General features: G+C 40.4%; 1 protein-coding gene across 2 annotated transcripts in view; it reads left to right on the forward strand.

The window, feature by feature from the left end:
• EPB41L4B (erythrocyte membrane protein band 4.1 like 4B) overlaps window positions 1-16,012 on the forward strand; it is a 172,612-nt gene that overhangs the window by 141,997 nt on the left and 14,603 nt on the right. The gene's annotated exons all lie outside the window — the stretch shown is intronic.

The following is a 16,012-nucleotide window of genomic DNA, read 5'->3' on the forward strand; positions in this document are numbered from 1 at the left end:
TTTTTTTTATTGTTGGATAACTTCTCATTTCTCTCTCCTACCTGGGTATCTCTACACCTTGTTGCACTGGTTTCAGGAGCTTCTTTGTCCTTTTAACGTAGGTTCCTAATGTGATCACAGATTGCTTTTGGGAGTTGTCTGAAAAGTCCCTTCTCCCAACAAGTTTTCTTCAGACTTACCCACTAGACAATCCAAAGACGTGTACCTGCACTTCCACGTTTCATTAGCAGATTCCTTTGCTTCACTTTAAGGCAAAATAGTCTATAACATGTTTATTATTAACTTCTTTTTTTTAGAGGAACGTGTTTTGTTTGTTTGTTTTCTTAAAAGCCAAGGAGAGATGCAGGTCCCACTGAAGTCAAAATGCTCTCCACTTCAGTGATCCCAGGATTTCATCTCTGATTCCGAGCAGATTACTTGAAGGATCGCAGTATGATCCTTAACTTTCTCCAAGTCATCCTGCATTGCAAATAGCTCTAATGCCAGATAGCTCCTCTGCTGTCCAAAGCCATTTTTGCTGTCCTCTACAAACCATGTTTAAAGCACATAAAAAGCACAACAGGGCAAGTACTATGTTTTTGGCATAAAGACTTTCGTATTAAGATACATTAAGAGTATTCTGTCCTGGGCATTGCTTTCACTACATTGTTAGGTCCTTGTTTACAGTTTTAGAAAGGCGTTGTGGGGATGTACCTTTTGCTTCAAAGACGGTGAGGTACCTGTCTGTAAGTAACTGCGTGTGTCCTGTTACCACTGGGTAAGAGATGTGGCTTCCCCTGCAGGTCTGATGAAGTGAAGGCTTACCCCTCCTAGGCCTCTCCCTACTTCAAAAAAGGGATGTGAATATTCAGCTGTGGCTTTTTTGGCTTCAGAGGCAGGTTGAGGTGGGCGCAGGGTGTACTATGCCTAAAGACTTGCTGCTGTAGATGGGAAGACATGTTTGACGTAGGGGACTGGGCAGAAACTAGGGAGCAGCTGAGACTGTGCCTGGTATACCGCAGTTTGGGAATGGACACCCCTCCCTAGAAGGACAGCGAGATCTGCAAAGCTGTCCTCTCATATGTAGTTTCAAGCCTGTGGAATTGTTTCTTCACAGAGTCCTTGAGGGCACTTGGTGGTCCTTCTATAACTTCAGAGGTTCAATAAGTATGTTCATCACCTTCCATCAAAGTGCTAATAGATTTCTTATTCTAAAAAACATTATACCGTATCTTCCTGTGTTAATCAGAATTTTTTAAAATGAGGCATGGAGGCTTAAGCAACTGACCTGCTCTAGGCAACATAGGATTGTTTTTTGTTTCCATTAATAGAAGTCAGCATTACACACTTTTCCTTTTCCAGCTGAGAATACAAGTTTTTTTCCCTAAATATTTTACCTAATCATGCTTTCCCCTCCCCTACCCCACCGTCCGCTGACATAATTTATCATGCCGTATGTTCATAAACTAACCTTCCATGACTTTCTTGGGTTTAATATTTTGGAGAGCATGTACTGCACAGCATCAATCAGCCCTCATTGTTTTGTTTAACATCTATAAAGGTCAGCTTGTTCTCTACAGAGCAGTTATTGTTTACAGACCTTTCTCTGCAATTTCACTGGCTGCAGGCTGCTCTCCATTGAAGTTTGAATAAAAAGTTTACTCTTCAGGGGGAGAGGCTCCAAACAAAGGCAAGCTAAGGGGAAATGTGTAACTTTGAGCCAGTCTGATTATTTAATAATAGGGTCAAGATCATGTACAGCTTAACATCGTGCTGCTGTCGGTGGTGGTAGTGTGCTGGTTTTACATGCTATGACCTGGCCCTTGGGGTATTGCTTGTTTGTTGCACCCATTTGTTTCACGTTCAGTGACAGGTACAATATAATAGGTGTCATTCACGCCACTGGATTTGGGGTATTTGCCTGAGGTGATAGTGTTGGAAATTCAGGTTCCTACACAGTCAGGGGGTTTCCTGCAGAGGGGTGTTAAAACAGCTGTCTTTGTCATCTGGACTAGATGACAAGAGACAAGGCACATAAATTAGACACCTAAAATCAACTTTTTTTTTCTTTTTTTTTCTTTTCATCATGATATATGCTGCCAAATTTCCCCAGTTCACTGGAGAGCTGTTAATTTGAAGCAGTTTCAGTCTTCCTCCCTTCTCTTCTATAATTTTACTGGTAGAGAGTGATTAATAGTTACTGACTCAACTGCATGATCTTTGTTGTTCAGTGTCTAATCAATGATGCTTCTTGATGGCCTTGGGTTTTATCCATGTTTTGCTGCTGTTGCCCATATAGTGGAAGCTTTAATGCATGCTGAGAGTTACAGTTAGAATTGGAGCTCACAAAACCAAATTAACTTATAAAAATGGAAAGATTAGTGAATGGGTTGGATTAATAGGATTCATTCAGGCTGCCGTGCAGGGATCAGAGCAGTCAAATTTGTCTACTTAGTCAGCCTGGAGGAGCTACTGTGATACATACACAAGAACCATCTGATCTATAATGGTCACTTAGTCATCAATACTTAGACTGCCAGTAACAGCAGAGCAATTGATGATTTCAGAAAAAAAATATTTCAGGAAATAACTTTGCAGAAGAAATAATGTACATTTACTAATGCAAATTGCCTAGAAAGAAAGGTGCCTTTTTGTGCTCTGCACTTCTCAAACCACGTGGTTTATTCACATTTCATTTTTCAAGTATATCTTACAATTAGTTGACTACAATGCATTACTTGCTGTCCTTAAAAGTGTGGTAACATGTGCAGAAGAAAATCTCTATGTTTTTATACCACTCCATTGTGACTTTGAGCACTGTACCTGGCTTGTATATAAACAAGATTTAATCCCTCCTGCTTCTATGTTTCAGAAAAGAAATAGATTTTTTTTAAAAAATACAGAATTATATATGAAGAACTGTAGTAACCCATTATGAGCATCTTTATTGTGGTTTATAAAAATTAATTTTATCAGTGTAGTAGGGTCTTTCTGCCAGCCCCCATACCCCTTGTGTTTCTAGCTTTTATGGAACTGGAAATCAGAGCTTGAGCTTCAAGCTATTCTGTTCCAGATTACAATCAGTGTGATTTGTGACATGGGTATGAATGCAGAGCTGTCTTGTTTAATTACAGAAAGCTCAGTCCTACCACCCTAAATGAATGTAACAGCTGCTACACCATGCTGACAAATACCTTCTCAACCAAAAGAGACAGTGTGCAAACTTTGGCTTGACCTAATTGAACAGGAAAAAAGAAATAAGAATGAACAGTTCTGTATATAAAATGTAGCTATTCCTAAACTGGGACTAAAGTTTATAATGCAAAGTGTGTGGTCTAGGACTAAATCATGATCACATCTGAAGAGATATCAGAGAGCACTGATTTACAGCTGGCTATGTACTTGCGAACTATAGGTGTTCTTTTTTCATCCTCTATCGAGTCAATAAATTTCTAGAGCTTCACCTGCCATCTATTGGTGGAAAACAGGAAGTAGAAAATTATTTTCCTTTTCAAAACGAGATAAAATATTTAAGAGGTATAAATTATTGGTATGATAATTTTAAAAAGAAAAATAAATGGTCTTCAGTGTAAAACTAGATATTTTTATTTAAGATGAGTTGGAAACTAATATTTCTATTTCAGTGGCAGCATTGCTAGCCTATGCAATTCTATTCATTGAAAGCAATCTCACTGAGTCTGAAAGAGTACAGAATTTGATGCATTAATATCTACTATTTTGGAAACAAAGTGAAGGTAACCAGGTCAAAAGCCAATCATCTCATGGTGAAGTTCTGAGAAGTGTTAGTATCTTTATGGAGGCAATAAAACATCCTTGCAAACTCTCATTAGATAGTTAGAGCGAGCAAGGAGTAGTGAATAGCGGAGAATAGGTAAGGAACCTTTTCATGCCACTCCCCTTTAACATTTGTTATATTTATAAAGAAAAGTTGATGGGATTTTTAGTTGCTAAATTTTTATGATGGTTTTGCAAGGTTGCAATAAGCCAAAGAGTAGGAAATGAGTTCAGTATTTCTTGCTTTCATTTTAAAGAATTGTTCACTTACTGTGCAACGCAATTTTTCAGTGAAAGACAAGCAAACATATCAAACTCTAATACTTCCATAACAAGTCCTTTTCATATTGAATTCTAAGAAAAAGTGGCTGTAATGGAATTCAAGACTAATATTTGATAAGAGCATTAGATAGCATGTATCTCCTGTCTAACTGGCTGAAAGTATTTATCAGCTATCTCTGCATGCCCCAAAAGTCTTTAAAACATCTCAGTCAGAGATGAATTTATAAATGCTTTATTTATGGTGAACTACATACTGAAGATAAAATAGGTCTTCCTCATAAACTTATGAAGGCTGTGTGATATATATTTAAGAATTAGAAGCTTTCTACTTCTACTTCTTCATAACAAGAAAATATATTTTTCCTTAGTACAAGATGTATTTGGAACAGTAACCATGACCTGGATTCAAAGCAGAATGTTCAAAAATGCTATTTTCCAAGCCAGCTTCTCAGTTAACTGTATTTGCACATTCAAGCTGATATGCAATGGCCCATTATGAGCAAAGGAATTTGCACAAAAAAGCAGTCTGTTTGTTATACATACCATTAAGAACCAAAAGAAGTAAGCAACGTGTCAAATGTGCATTTATTCCCAGTTTCAAGTTCACACCCTTTAACTCCATATTAAACTAAGAAAAAACAAAGAGCAGCAATTGCTTTAAGCAAACAACTTTCATGCAAAAATCTTGTAGCAATAGGCAATAAATCTAGTTCCATATGAACTAAAGGAAAATTTTACTAAATTTACTAATGTTCCAAAGGACTATTTTTTTTGCTGCAAGAAAAGGGCTACAACCAGATAAGAACACAATTCAAAGGGGTGCACTGTAATGCCCAGTCAAACTGAGTACGAGATACTGACTGAAGGTTTGCAACAAGTGCTCAGTGCTGCATGCAGTGCAAGGCTCCTGGGAGCACACAGTCTGAATCAAGCAAATACAAATTACCTGAGCATCATTTAGGTTATATAAAGCATGCTAATAACTAAAGAGGGGACATAGCACATTTAAAAACAGTCATGGCACTTGGGCAGCCAGAATATTGGGTGAATACATTTTGGACTGGGCTTTCACACTCCCTGGTAGCTGCACAGATTAAAGCATTATAAATAGGACTTACAATTAATATGTGTCTTTGCATGTTCAAGCACAGGGCTTTATTGGTGGATGCCAGTCTCATAAGCTGTCTGTTGAATTACTAATGTGCAACATAACTGAGTGTCAGGCTCAGAGACTGCCTCTTGGATCTTATTTGATCATTCGCTAAAAAAATGTAAAACTCCTTTGACTGCTACGCAGCTATTTGGGAATTTGCTCTCATTCATCCATTATAGAAGGACACACAGAGTCAGTGAAGAAACAAAATGAGAGAATGCTAAAAGATGAACTGTAAATATCTAGATTTACTTTTTATTTTGCCTCTAAGTGATTTAAATTCATTGGCTCAACTAATGTTTTTTCCCCGTTATGTGTATGCTGAGCGGAAGAACTCAGTGTGTTCTATAGATGTGTGACAGATGATTCAACACTTGCCTATTTCTTTAACTTACTGAAAGTGAATTCTGCAAGAAATAAAAAGATCCACAAAGTGAAATCTATTGCTGACTTTGCACCAGTGGACACTGTGATAAATTGGATATGATGTGTACATGAGCAAGAGAAAGTACTGAAAAGATGGGAAGGTGTTAAGTGGAAAAAAGTGCAGGCGTGTGATGGTGCACTGTGCCTACTTTATATCTTCTAATTCACTGCTTTTAAATAATGAATGGCCCACCAGCTAACTTTTTATAAAACTTGAGATGAAGTTAAGGGTGGAATGTCAGAAGGTAGTCTGGATCAAAAGCCTTTCCCTGGAGAGGTGATAAATTCTGCCACGTACAATTATTTTTAGTCACCTTTGTACATTTTAAAATGCTGTCTTAACCATCCTCTGGCATTCCGTGTGCCTGCCCCATGCCTGTAGAAATTATAAAATAAGCAAATGCCTATCCATAAATCCAGTTTCTGCCAGATCTTGCAAGCAGAGCTGGTCCTGGATCTTAAAACTTTGGCTGGACTCCATAGCAGGCCTGCCACATGGTGGGAGCTCATTTGGGAAGTCATTTACACTGCAGCACTGGTGGGTCTTCTACCACCTGTGTGCCTGCAGGGAGATAGAGCCAGGAAAATAGCTTAGAGAATGGCTACTGCTCTGTAACTAAAGCCTGTGAGATTGTTGAATAGTGGCGGGATGTATGCTGTGTCTGTACAGTGGGTGGTTTGATGGCCATTTAACAGACTTGCCTATGAAGCTGGAGGACTGAGGTTGTGGTTTCACAGCTGACCATGTAGATCTTTCTGTAGATGGGTACTGGATGGTTTCATCTGTCCCAGCTTCCTTAGTGGGGCTGTGACAGGAGCTGGATCACTGAGCCAGCTGAACACTAACCCCACAAACAAAATTTTTTAGCTTTAGGTCAAATCATCTGTGAAACCACAGGGTTTCACAGGTGGTTCTCCTGAGGACTCTGGGGGTGATAAAGTACATTTGCAAGCAGTGTAGTTCCTGGAGTAGTACTCCAGACTGGGGTCTACTTTGCCTGTTGAAGTAACTTTAAAATGAAGTTTGATCAGTTTAAGAGAGGGAGTCTATCTGACTGCAATAACAGTGACTTGAGGCCAACTGACAGGCAAGATCCTAGGGAGATTGCTCCCTAACAATGCAGAGCATCTGAAACTGCCAAACACCTTAGACAGGGCAGTGCAAGACTGTGTGCTTCTCTTTTCATGTAAAAAGTGCAATAACCATTTCTAGTCCAAAGCTTTTCTAAGTGCCTCTGAAGTGATACAGATTGGCGTCACTTCAGCAGTGCTTAGGAAAGTCAGAAAACTTGAGGATCATAAACATCATTGTAGCTTAAAAAAAAATAAATAGAAAATGCTACCTGCAATCCCTTTCTCCTACCTCCTCATCAAAAACTTGATCATTCCGTGACAGCAGCAGCTTCTCTTTTGCTTGAAATTAACATCAGAGAAAATGAAGGAGATCAAGAAAATGCAAGCAATCAGATTTTAAGCTGGCTGACATCTACCTCCTGCTGGAAGCTGAGAAGGCAAATCTTTAGCAAATCTTTTAGAACCTGCATATTGTAAATCGTGTGATATGTTCAATCATACTTCTGCTTCATATATTTTTTTTATTTCAGATTATTGCTTTGCTTTTCAAATGAATGTTTAAAGTCCTTAGCAGCCGTAAGCAGATGTAACATCTGCCTAAGTAGAATAAAAGTGAGTAGACAGGGCTTTTCAGACATAGACCATCAACTTTTGGATGTACTGGCAGAGTTTCCTTTTCCTGTCTACAATAATCAGTGTAATAGAAAAATGTTCAGCTTCTGTGCAAAAGCCTACTTGAAACTAGATATATCTCTTTATATTTGCTCTCAATGAGACAAGTATAGTGATGAAGCTATTACGTCTCAAAGTCTTTTGATAAAGGCATATTAATCACCTTTCCTTTGGCCTGAGAAGTACATAATTCCTTTTGTCTCAGCAGCTACGAAGTTCATAATCTCTCTTTCTCACTGTGATCAGTAACAATTGCATTTAGACTCCAGTGAGTAACTCTTGTGTTTGTTTTCTTTCCAACCCACTAATGAATTGATATATGTGTAATTCTAATTCACATTTTTCCAGTGTGATAGCAAGTGTGATGTAAACTGCTTGGCTGTTCTGTGGAATTTCAACTGAATGCCTCCAAGCTCCAACAGAAAATGGAAACATCTGCTTCCCGAGCTGTTTTTTAAGTGGCTGGGTGACTCAACTTGTACAACCAGCAAAAAAGAGCAAGTAAACTTTCTTTTCATTTGCCACTCAATTGAATAATCAGAACTGATAGGAAACTTCTTTTTTTTCTCTTCTTCTTCTTTTTCTTCTTTGATTAAAGTAAAATCTGGTTGATCTACATTTTCTTTCAAAAGCCTGTACTTTGGAAGACATCCTGAACCAGATGTCCAAGAGTGGTAAGAATGGTAGAGAGAAGGATCAGACCAGTTTGAAATGTTTTCATTTTAGCAGTTGTGAAGTGTTTTAGTTTCAAGTAATGTCTGTTAATTAATATCAGTGAGCTCATGTTTCCAAACAAAATGTCCTTTCTAAAGTAGGCACTAAAAACTCCTCTAACAAAATGCTGAGCGGAACCCTTTTAAAATATGGGAGGTTTTAAGTATAGAGAAAATTGTATCAGCGCCAATTCTTTTGTAAGACATTCAGTTTGAATAACTAGGCATTTTTTGATGAGAATTCTGAAGCATTTCCAGTAGCAGTCTCTTCTGATGAACCGCAAGTGGTGCATAAGTGACCAGAGATCTTCTCTCATGGCTTATCTACTGATTCATCCTCTGCTTTTTACTGTTATCATAACAGTGGGATCATTCCCTACTGAAGCACAATAATTATTTAATTTGTTGTAGTCTGCCTGCTACTAGCAAGCAAGAACGAAACAGAGACCTAGTCATTGGCTTGTGAGATTTACATCAGGACAGATCTTTTGCTTTGACTTTGTACAGAGCCTAGTACAAGTCTTAGAACCTGGAGGAATTACAGTAGTAGAAATAACTAGTAAATTAAACTGATAAATTGAAGTTTGCATAAATCTCAGCATGTCTGTAGTAATCCCACAGTTTCTGTGCCATGTCCCAAATATTGTAGATCATAGAGGAAAATTGCAATTTAATTGTGGAAGGAAGAAAACAGAAGTGGCTTAATTCCAGCTGTCCTGCTTTCAGCTGTGACAGAGTTAACTTTCTTCTTAGTGGCTAGTACAGTGCTGTGTTTTGCCTCTGATGTGAGGACAATGCTGACAGCACACTGATGGGTTTGGTTGTTGCTGGGTGATGTTTATACTAAATCAAGGACTTTTCAGTTTCTTGGGCCCTGCCAGCGAGAGGGCTGGAGTGGCACAAGAAATTGGGAGAGGGCACAGCCAGGACAGGTGACCCGAACTAGCCAAAGAGGTATTCTGTACCATATGGCATCATCCTGGGTGTATAAACTAAGGGAGGAAGAAGGAAGGGGGGGACATTTGGCATTATGGCGTTTGTCTTCTCGAGTAACCGTTACGCGTGATGGAGCCCGGCTTTCCTGGGGATGGCCAAACACCTGCCTGCCCGTGGGAAGTGGTGAATGAATTCATTGCTTTGCTTTGCTTGCATGAGCGGCTTCTGCTTTCCCTATTTGTTCTTACCTCAACCCTCAAGTTTTACATTCCTTTCTGATCCTGAGCAAGCAGCTGCGTGGGGCTTGGTTGACAGCTGGGGTTAAACCACGACACCAGCTAATCATGGTAACTGGATTGAAAACCACTGAATGCAGCAGAAAGGGTCCTCTTCTGTTCACTACCCTTCATTTGAAAAACAAAATGCTAAACTGTTTTCTGCTGAGCAAGAAAATTTCTATGTAGGTAGATGTCCTGTACATCCAATTTAAACATGATGACTAGAAAACAGTACTTACTAGAGTTATTCCTTGCAGTTTGGCCACAAAACCATCGCTATGGCAGAACTGTGAATTTATGGCTTCCTTTATGGCATGGCATTCGTCTCATGTTCAGCAACCGAACCCCACCCCACCTCCCCAGAGGAACAGCCAGTGGGTTCAGGAAAATGAACCTCTACAAAAGTCATTTAGCAAGTTAATGTCATTTATTGTTCCTCTGCCAAAAAGTTGGCTAGAGTCTTGCAAGTGCTCTGATGCTGTGGAACATCACCTGGACAGTTCTGGCAAAGTGCCAGGTATTACCAGGGTGGATTTTGATGAAGAAGCTGCCCATGCCATCTGGCGCATGCACCAAGCCATGTGCATGTGCTCTGCTGAGAACCCTGTTGGCAGTGCTGGAGATGGGAAATTGTGTGCCAAGTACAGTGGGCTTCTGACCACCTGAATTTATGCACAATTTGGCACTCATGCTATATCTGAGTCAAGGAAACTGTCAAAATCAATAACTATGAAGCTCAAGTGCTCACATCCACATAGAGTCCATGTATTTGTGTCAGTGGCTGAGCTGCCCAGACCTCAGTCAAAGCTTGTTCTCTTCAAAATGGCTGTGACCAGCAGAGCCCATGTTTGTGTGTGCTTCTAAAGTCATTTTGTCCTTCAGATCTCTCCTGTCTTGCTGCTACTGGTTTGGAAAAGGGTTGCAGAAACTGTGCTTTCTCCTTCCTCCCTCACCAAGAACAGGGACACTGAGGCAGTGTGGTTAAAGGCTTTTCTTCACATCTACAGTGTGGTTGAAGTGGGCATACTCCTGCACGAAGAACAGTTAGTTCCCAAGATCTTGGAGAGCGCACTGAGAAAGCAGCAGGCACAGGATTACAAAACAACAAAATAAAACAAAAAAACCCACCACCGACAACAACAAAAAAACCCACAACCAAAACCCAACAACAAATTAGAATGACCCTCCAACAAGAAAACCAGGTATCCCAGGTCATAGCTTTCATCTATTCCAGGGCTCTTGAGGAGAAAGTTAAAAGTAATTGCTGCAAGCCCCCTCATTGTTCCCCTGTTATGAAGTTGACAGGACAAGTTTCTGCTCCTGTTACATTTTAGAAAGTGTTAAAAGGATTTTCTGAATCAAATGAGTTAACTATAATCTTCCCAGAGGTTGCCAGACAACAGTGTGTTTTGGCCTCCTCCATCACCACATGGTGCTGGGAAGGGGCCTTGGAGGCAGCAGTGCTGGAAACGTGCCTTGCAGGAAATCCCCAGCTCCCAGGTTGGCTTCCCTGTGAGCTCCTGCTGGGATGGGCAGGAAGTCACTGACTGGGGACCAGGATCTGCCTGTGACATTTTATTCACAGTGTATTTCTTCCCCTGAAGAAGTGCCACAAGCAGGCCTCCAGGGAGAGGACTGTCATTGTTTGGCCTCTCTCCCATTTCCCTTTTCTTCTCCCCTTCACTGCGGTATTATAGTCTTCAGTCACTTTCATAGAGATGTCTTTAATAATGGATCCCCTGGATCCTTTTCCCAATAAACAAATTATGGGGAAGCAGAGCTCTGCTCAAATGATGGAGCAGCCTTCTGGCATCGAAACCGCTGTTGTTCCTGGACCAAGCAGAAGAGTTCTGTACGTTTCCTGTCAGTCCAAGAGAGAAATTTCTGCTGTAACTAAGGATGGGTGAGAGTGAGCTATGTGCTAATAGCCCTAATCAATTGGGATTATCACTTGGGATTATCCCTTGGTTGGGACTAATCTCTGAGTACAGTATCTCTGAGTACAGTATCCAGATTAGGAGACTGGCTCTTAAGGTAGCATCCCTATTTGTTCTTGAAAAGATGGAAATAAGCTGGGAAAAGTAACAATACATTTACTTTGATATTGGATTGCTTTAATGAGGGACTTGACAGACACAGAACCATTTAATGAGTTTCATGGCACCAAACTGGCAAAATATTACAATGCAGGTGTTTGAATCTGTAAATGTATGTGCCTAATGAGCTCTTGTGTTGGAACACAACAAGATTTTACTTGCAGTTAATACAGAATCTTTGTGTTTTTTCAGTGCTTGGTGGCTGGCAATATGAATGATGCCATAGCCAAGGGTGTGAGGTTATGAATAAATAGATTTCTATACATAACATTTATCACAAAAGATTTACCACATATGGGATTGGATTTGTTCATGCATGACTCTTAAATCAAGCAAAACATTGATCCTTCTAGACTTCCAGCTTCTACTGGAGTTGGTCTTACTGATAAGATCAAATAGTTTTGTATTTACTACATTTAAAGAAGCAGTGTTCTGTTTCCATGATGCGTGTTGGAAAGGGTGGCATATTGTCATGGGAAAGGATTATTGTCATATAGAAGCTTAATTCAGAGCAGAATTTTAGCATAGTGAGACTGGCAAACTGCAGCACAGCGCAGCAGTCTGCACTCATATGTGCATTTAGGAGACCCTAATCCATGAGAGGTCACAAAAATTTGTGGGCACATACATAGATTAAGGCTGCAGTAGTCACTTGGACTAGTCACATGCTGAAGTTGAAAATATGCTCAAGTGTCCTTCTGAATAGATATATAAGTAGTGCACCCGTCTGTAATTTTAAACACTTTTTCTGCAGCTCCACTGACTATAATCTACCTGTGCTATTCTTTTCCTTTAGAATAATGAGCTGTATAAACTCCTGGGGATTTTGGCAGAGCTCAATAGCCCAGAAAAATAGGACGGAAAATTAATGCAAAGTATTTCTTGCTATCCTGACATTCAAGGAGACTGTGACTGGTTGAGCTCCTGGACACTTAAGGACTTTCAGCCAGCTTTTACTGTTACACAAGTAGAGATTGATTACAGTAGAAAGCCAAACTATTTGTTTGTGTTGGGCAGGGTCAAGCAGTGCACTGTTTGCGTCAATCTCTCGTAACTTTTCAACAGAGGAATGTGATCCTGATGCTTTTTGAAAAAGTGCAGCAATGTCATGTGGTTATTAGCCTTTGTTGAAATGTCCCAGGGCTTGAAGTCTCTGTGTTAATAAGGCACGGTGAACCAACAGTTATTGGATAATGAGCTTTCAGTGTCTATGCTTAGAAATAATCAGGTATGGCTAGTGGAGAGTTTCCATCTGGTGCAAAGTGCATGTACAGTCTGCTTGCTGGCAGTGAAATTGGGAAATATATGGCTTACCTGGGGGCACTCTCAGCTGGCAGGAATCACAGTATTCATTTCCTCCTCTTCATGTTATCCATCTTTAGTGACTTTCTTCTATGACAACAGCCTCCATCTGCAGAAGATGCCATTTGATTTTGTTGGCTGTGCACATGATCTAGACACCTGGCACTGGATCGTCATTGATTTCATTGGTAAAGACCAAGGGGCAAAAAGGTAACTGTGCATTAGCTGTCCTGGAAATGCAACTAACTTACTCTTCAGCACTGTTTGAGAGCAACCGTATCCAGCAATTATACCTACTACTTTTTGTTTGCTTCATTTCTGTGTTTTAAACAAAGACCAAGCAAATGCTGCAATCTGTATTCTACGTTTTAGCCGACACATCAAGACTGTGACGTCAGTTTGCCTTGCCATGTTTTCCTCAGGGGATGGTGACTGGGCTGGCAGCCCATGCTGAAGTTATGTTCTGTTTAAGCTTGCTTGCATTCACAGCATCAGCAAGAGAGTACTGAAAATCCTGAAGACTGTGAAAGCATGGATGCTGTCTGGCTTTTGTCACAATATAATTGTTCTTATTCTGTATTCTTTTGAAGAATGCCTTCTCAAAAATAGTCTCAAGACAAAGCTACATTGTAAAAATGACCCAGGACATGCATTCCTTTCCAATGTGCTGTAGAGATGCTGGCCTGGCTTAATAATGCTGCTAGCATCATCCCCTGTCCCCTCCCAATACCTTTGAAATCGCTTTGCTAGCAACCCATAATTGCAATCCTTAGAGTGCAGATCAACAGAGTACTCCATCTTTAAAAGCAGCATAAGAGGGATACTAGCACCAACACAATTTGCAAGGCTGCCTTTGCAAATTAGTACAAAAGTTGGCATGAAGATTCAGGATTTTATCCGGGACATCTTAACTTCTGTATTTTAGTTGGACCTGCTTGTAAATAGTAGCTTATACTGTAGGCACAAACTACTATGCATTAAGTATCTGCAAAATGCTATAACTGCAGCAAAGCCAAGCTTCAGCAGAGGCTGAACCTTGTACATCACTCCTGTGAACTCCCTTAAACATCTGTTTGGGAGCCAGAAGTCACTGGGGCACAGCCAAGGAGCCACACGGCCACCTCCTGACAATGCCTCGGTGTTAGGAAGTGTTGCGCAAAGACGCTCAAGAGGGAGGAAAATATGTGATGGAAGGTATTAACTCTGTTGTACAAGCACCCAGTGAGACACCAAGAACGTGGTGTATGCTGCCAGGGCACATTGCAGAACAGGTGGACTCAGCCTGCGGCAAGGTCCAGAGAAGGGCTGGTGTACGTCAGTGAGCAGAAGAACGGCAAGCTCACCATTTGAGGGGACCCCAGGAGAACTTGGCTCAGCAAGGATACCACGGAATGGACGTGAATTTCAAGGTGGAGCTTTCTCAGTTTACCACAAAGAATTAAGTGGTACCTGTGGGGAGGGGACTCTGTACTGCAGTCCTGCAGTCTTGTGGGAACTCAGGCAAAGCAGATAAGTCAAATGAGTCAAACTGTAGGATTCACTTACACTGGTTCTTCGGTGTCGATGAATGTTGTTCGAAGCAGTTCCTTGAACTCCAGTCTCCACCAGTTATTTGCAAGATGAGCAAGGGAGGCCCAAAAACCAGATAGAGCTAGAAGAGAGATTTCTTAGTGTTATATCCCCAGAGGGAGTGACAGTAGGCAGGGAGGTTCTGAACGCGTAGTGTCTCCCTGGCTTAGTGGCTTGCACAGAAACCTGTCCTCTTCAGAAACTTCACATTTGGTGCCTTAGGGTGTTTTCAACAGTACATTTCTGTACAACTGCCCATCTTTAATGTGTGTGAATGAAATCTGTCTGCTGATACTAACACCTGGATATTGTTTCAACAAATGGAAGAAACCCTGAATCCCGTGAAAAGAAGCTGGCCTGTGATGCAATGTATATGGGATTCACACCAAGTATGGTTCATTAAGGCATTCAGTTTGCATAGCCTTTTCCAAGACTGATTAGCTGATGGTATTACTGATTTACATCTCCATACTGGTAAAAGTTTATTGAACTGCACTGGTTTGGTCTGATGTTTGCCCTGTGCATCCAGGCAGTGATTACACCTGCCTACTATCACACTGGTTTTGTTGCCACTTTGTTGCAAAGGGAGTGAACTGGGGTTGATATTACCTGAGTGATCGATCACTGGAGCCAGGAACTACTCCCACTCAAAAGAATTTTTTTGGCTATGAGGGTATTGCATAGTGAAAAATACCAGAAACTCTCATTTTACATTTCCACCTCATTTTTCATTTCAGCCACTGAAATGGTATGACAGCAGACAAGGAGCTTTACTGAACAATTGCAGAGTCCAGAATCATATCACTGGTTTTGGAAACCAGGACTAATAGTTAACTGATGGTTTTAGTCACATCACATGTCAGGACTGGGAAATGCTAATGCAACATACTCCAGAAGTTTTGGCTGCTGATCTTTTCCAATTTGATGAGTACAAACAAGTTTCTGTGCTGTATGGATGTGATGGTATTAAACTTATAACAAGTATTTTGAAATAAAGCACCATGGAATATTCTTCTGGCTATATGTGTGTACTGAGGGCTGTGTTTTTGACACCACTTCAGGTGTTAGCATCTCTGCTTCTGCTGTGATGCTCAGGAATTTAGTGAAGTGTTTGGCGTAAAGTTTGACTTCCGTCTGGCTGGTATACAAAGTGACAGTGCAAACCCACTGAGATCACACATTTTATCCATCGTGTTATAACAACCTCCAGTCAAGGTGCAGGGAATGGGAGTGACATCGGCAGAAAATGTTACTGGACCTTTATAGAAAGGAAGTAAGTTGTGGCAGGGCAGTGAATATACTGACTACCCCAAATGTAAAAGGACATATCCAAATTAAGCCCACTTCTCCTAAAAGTGGTATTTTTTTTGTCACAGCAAGGACATTTGTAATATTATCTTTTGATAGAAATACCAAAATTAGCTAATTTTATATCAATTAACTTGATTAAAGTACTCTTTCTTTGTCTCCCTCCACTTCCATTTGCTTTTATGAGAAAGTTAGTTTTTTCTCCTAGCCCTTCTACAAGATGTTTCAGGAAAGTACCATTGTAAATTCTGTCCAGAAGAACTCTTTGCACAAATGCAAAGAAAACGGGAAGGTTCTTGTTCCGTTGCCCCTTTTCTTTCTTACCTTCCTTTGTTCTTCCTCATGGTATAAATACAAAGAAAATTAGTGCTGTTAATTCTTTCTGGTTGTGGCAAAGTTGCCTCCAAAATATGTCACCCCAATAGTCAT

This window comes from Falco peregrinus, chromosome 3 (assembly GCF_023634155.1).
Source record: "Falco peregrinus isolate bFalPer1 chromosome 3, bFalPer1.pri, whole genome shotgun sequence".
Taxonomy (NCBI): domain Eukaryota; kingdom Metazoa; phylum Chordata; class Aves; order Falconiformes; family Falconidae; genus Falco; species Falco peregrinus.